Raw genomic sequence first — 5,239 nt, 5'->3', positions numbered from 1 at the left:
CCCCAACGCATCGCAATCTCCTTGCAGACAAGGCTTCCACTACAGGCCTCTTGCTTCTCTGACGCACAAAGAATGTCTGGCTTGATAACCATTTATTCAGTGATTATAGGATTAACTGCAACCTGCAGCAGAGGTAAGCCTTTACACAAAGGTTTTGCTTTGGTTTTTTGGAAGGGAAAAGAAAATATAGAACAAACAAACATATTATCCATTAATGGGCACTTTCAACTTAGGACTCCAGCAATTTAGTTATCAGCGAGGATGTCCTCGTGCAAGGAGGTAATCAAGTTCAGGCTGTAGTGCCCACATCCCTCCTTTTCCTCACAGGCTCAACCTTTGATTGCAGTTGCCATGGCAAGAAAATTGTTGCAAGAGAACAAGAGAATGATGGTGCCTGTACTTGGGAAGTGAGATGTTTATGAACATTCACACTTTCCTCTTTTTCTCTTTTCTCTGCTAGAAAATAAGAAGGAACGGGGGACGGGAAGCAATCTCATGTTCTCTATTATGTGCCAGGCACGAGGCTAGGTGCTTAACATATATATTGTATGAAATATGTATGTACGTGTGTGTATAAAGCCCTTTTTATTGGGAACTACAACTCACCTATCAAAGAGCGCACAAAACAAAGATGTTCAGCTAATTGCATGTGCAAAACTGTTTGTAGAAATGTGTTCTTCCTTGAAAGAGGATTTACATTTGCTTCTGCCAGGCAATTGGGATGGTTCTAATCTGAAACACCTGGGAGGGTTTGTCTAATTCTAATTCTTCCTTCTTCAGCATCTCAGCTCAAAGTAAGAGGATTCACCATTGACCCTTTTCACCCCTGGACTGCAATCCATTCCCTTAGTTCAGCCTCTTAGCTTCTCTCCAACCCCTCAGGATTTACCAAATACTCTCAAGCAGTCCTATCTACCAGTTTACTGCTCTGGGCCACTATACTGGCCTGGTAATTCTTCACGCTCTTGTTAGCACTCACTTTTTTTTTTTTTTAAGCTTTTCTAGTTATCATCAACAGGAAAATTGGTCTGAAATATCTAGTTTGCCATTTTCAAACTTGGGTAGGCTAACGAACTCACTAAGGTCATACATCTTGAAGAGCTTCGGTAAGGCTGCCTACAAAACTTGTTTCTTTTGTTTTACACTAAGCTACCCTTTACTCTAACTGAAAAAGAAAGAAAAAAAAGAAAAACACCAGAGCATTTCAAATTGAACCAGAGTTTTACATTGCCAGCTACAGAAGTCAAAATAATCTCTTAATATTTAACTATGAATCTCTTAAGTATGTTCTCTAAATCTTGTCCATCTTTGTATTCTCAGCCCCTAGCAGAGTAATTTCGGATAGTATTTGTTGAGTAAGAGAAGGAATAGGTAAAAGGGTGAAATATACAATTGTTAATGAAGGTACTTTCTACATGGGCCACTAGACTCCTCAATCTAATGAACCCGCATCCAGTATATCACAGAATAGCCTCTCTGTCCAAGTTTCCTTTTCAAGATAAAGTTTTTAAATGGTATGAGTGGAAAAGACCTGTAAGTTCAGGGTCTCCAATCTCAGCTCCTCAAAATATCGTGAGGGATCTTCAAGTTCAAGGCTGGTCTAGCTTCTTTCCAGGGAGCTCTAGGGCTGTAAAGGACTATCAGATGGTGGACTACGAGATGGATCCACCCACTGTCAACCCAGCTTCAATATGCCCTAAACAAAGCTCAGCATCTCTTCTCCCCCCCAAACTTTTTAAAAAAATATTTATTTATTCGGTTAAACCGGGTCTTGGTTGTAACATGCGGGCTCCTTAGTTATGACAGGAGAGTTCCTTATTTGTGACATGTGAACTCCCAGTTGTTGGATACACGTGGGACCATACTCCTACCAAGGAATCAAACCCAGAACTCCTGCATCGGGAGCACCGAGTCTAACAGACTGGGCTAGCAGGAAAGTTCATCGTTAGATCTATTTTTATCACAGAAATATCAGCCTTGTTTATTCCCACAAGCCTTCAAAGAATTGAGGCAACTGTCATGCTTTTTCCTCCCCATGTGAATCTTTAGTAAAAGATAAAAGATTCATTCGATTATGAGGAGAAACACTAGTATAGATTCCTCTCCCCCCACGTTTTTTTTTTTTTTTTTTTTTTGCGGTACACGGGCCTCTCACTGTTGTGGCCTCTCCCATTGCGGAGCACAGGCTCCGGACGCGCAGGCTCAGCGGCCATGGCTCACGCGCACAGCCGCTCCGCGGCATGTGGGATCTTCCCAGACCGGGGCCCGCGTCCCCTGCGTCGGCAGGCAGACTCTCAACCACTGCGCCACCAGGGAAGCCCTCCTCTCCCCCTTTTTAATTGCTTCTCCTTCACTTTGTTTACTGCCCCAGTTGGTGCCACTGCTTTTCCCACTTGCCTATACTAGTAACCTAATGGTCACCCCTTATTTCATCCTACCCCAAATCACCAACTTTGATGAGTTTTTAACCTAAATATTTCTCATATTTGTCCTTCTCCTGGACATCTCCACTCTTATTGCTTTAATGTGGGCTCTTTTCAATGCCCACCTGGAGTACAGCACTGGCTTCCTAATTGGTTTCACCTCCATTCTCTCTGGACCATCCTCCACAGAGTGACCAAACGCAGCAGTGCATTCTTTAAAGCTCTCAGGGCTTTCCTGTCACCTGCAGACAATGCCAGCTCCTTTCCAGTTTGTAAAACTCTTCATAACCTGGCCCCTGCCTACCTCTCAAGACTCATGTTCCCTTTTTTGAAGTTCATGTTCTAAAATTACCAAATATATTATGCGTCCAAACATTTCTGTTATTCCTTCTGCAAGAATTTCTCTTCCTTCCCTCACTTCTTCACCTGCTTAATTTGTACTCCTTCTTTAAGAATCAGCTTCCCCAGGCTAGTCCAAGTGATCTTTCAGTGTGCTCCCAAGGTAGACCTCAATAATAAAACACAATCCATTATATTGAAAAGGTTTTATATTTATCACTTTCACTAATCTGTAATAAACTTGAAGGTATTCTAGCTTAGTGGTGGCACTTAATAGGCCTTTAATAACCTCTAGGTGTTCGTTCTTCAGTTTGAAGAGTTTAATTGAATAATAATATTTAAGATTAATCAGAATTAGAATGCATACTGTCCAAGTATCTTAGTCATTTCAATAGGTGGTTTGTTATGTTGTTTCTTGAGTTTTATTTTTCTCTTATTTTTATCACTATTAATAAGCATTAATATTATATTATTGCTACCTTAAAGGTATATTATATTTGCTACCTTATTAATCTTTATTTTATTATCTGAAAAGTTGATTTTTTTACATAACTGGATGGGCGTATTGAGAGTGAGATCTCATTTTCTCTTTTTAGAGCCCTCACATATTTTGATGTTTTTTTCATTCTCCTTCTTCATGGAAAGAGACTTGTGTCTTTTTTACTGTGCCCCACAGCATGGAGCTTTATTTATTAATATGTTACCTTTGTTAATACGTTACCTTCCTTCTAGTAGGATTGGGTCCTACACTGTTTTATGTCTTCATTCATTCCACGTGCTATCAAATTCCTTATATCTGTGTCCTGGAAGCCCCTGATTCCTCAGAGTAAAACCCTTCCTTCAGCAGAAATGAGAAATACCCTTGCTGGTTATTCTAGTTGCAAGAGCAATATTTAGTCTTGTTCTCCTCACCCTGCCGTCAATCCTGGGTATCACTGTCAATCTTCTTGCCTTTGATGTAAAAATCACAGCTTGCCTTGGCTTTCTGACTGACAGTAATGGTGATGCCTGCTTCAATGCCTATCACCAGTGGTTTGAAGAGGCAAGAAGGATATGAAGGGATGGATGCTTTTTACAACTGACTTGGCCTGTACTTGGTTTTATTGTTTTATTCCCTTACAACTTATAACGCTTGAAAGGCAGTACAAAAGTTCATTAGCCCAGTGTCTGACAGTTCAGAAACTAGTAACCTTCAGACTGATGTTCCCTCCATTGACTTACTCCGTGTGGCAGATTAAACTTTCCAAAAATGGCCACAGCTATATTTCTCATCCTATGTGCTATTCCAGGACCTGTCAGTCCCCCATCAAGAAGTGAAGTCTATCTCCTCTCCCTTCAAACCTGGGTGGATCCTGTGACACCCTGGATGAGTATAACATAATAGAAGTGACACTGAATAACTTCTGAGGTTAGGTTATAGAAGGCAGTCTACACTTTGGGAACTTTGATTTGACCTGTGAGAAGTCCACTTACCCTGCAAGGTCATGTGGAGATATCACATGGAGACAGAGAGAGATGCCCAAGGAACCCCAGCTCTTTCAGCCTCCAGTTTTGTGTCTTCCCACCCAAGTAACGGAGATGTGAGTAAGCGAGCCTTCAGAGGATCCCAGCTCCTCTGATGGATCCTCACAGGATCCATCCCGTGAGGGTGGATCAAAAGTTTCCCTCCATATCTCTCCCAAACTGCAGACTTATGAGCAAAATAAATACTGTTGTTCTAAGTCACTAGGTTTTAGAGTTGCTTGTCATGCAGGAACATATGGGCAGAACATGCCTCATCATCAGAGTTCAGACAGAGACTCTCATTTGATGCCTTTTCTGTAAAGGTGGAAATTTGAGATTCTAGATGTGCCCTTAGATGGCAGAATGGGATGATAAGTCAGAGGGCTTTAAACTCTTTGTGTTGAGGCTTCTGTGTGAAAATAACACTGGAGATACTTTTTCAGGGCCGTTTGGAGGCTGGGAGAAAGAAAGAGGAATTAAAGTGGACCAGAAGGAAGAGACGCATGGGACAGACAGGCTATTCCCGGTACCTCCGCATCAGAGGACGAGAGACTACCATTTCTTTCTCTGTGTCATGTATTACGATCCCAATTCCCCAACAGTGTTCACTGCCCTAGAGAAGAACACAAGAGCCTTACTTTTCCTAGTGCATGATTCTTCCTACAGAGAAAGAAGACTTGTCTCTTTCTTTTCATTTGCCGCTTATATTTTTAGGGCATCTGACCTCAGGGATCAGGAGAAAGGTGGGTGACTGTCCAGGGTGCTGGCTGAGGATTACCATGACTTTTGGATGTCTCTTGCTCCTTACACGCTTTGTTCTTCACAGGAACTCACATCTATAGGCTCAGTGACTTACAATGACAAAGGCATCCTAGATCCTAAGATGATCAAGGATTTGTCACTAGGTTTCATATATTTAGTTTTAGGATGTGATATAAAGACCAATCTAAAAAGGAAGACCACCATTTGTTCAT

The 5,239-nt window shown here is 41.6% G+C and overlaps 1 non-coding gene across 1 annotated transcript; it reads right to left on the bottom strand.

Annotated features, from left to right (window-relative positions):
• Positions 1 to 1,973: 1,973 nt before the first annotated feature.
• Positions 1,974 to 2,093, bottom strand: LOC117201326 (U5 spliceosomal RNA). The gene has a single exon (XR_004483331.1). It is a non-coding gene; the product is annotated as a U5 spliceosomal RNA (small nuclear RNA).
• Positions 2,094 to 5,239: the final 3,146 nt, after the last annotated feature.

The sequence above is a fragment of the Orcinus orca genome, chromosome 1, assembly GCF_937001465.1.
Source record: "Orcinus orca chromosome 1, mOrcOrc1.1, whole genome shotgun sequence".
Taxonomy (NCBI): domain Eukaryota; kingdom Metazoa; phylum Chordata; class Mammalia; order Artiodactyla; family Delphinidae; genus Orcinus; species Orcinus orca.
The sequence above is the reverse complement of the archived record's forward strand: the minus strand, read 5'-3'. Positions and strand labels throughout refer to the sequence as shown.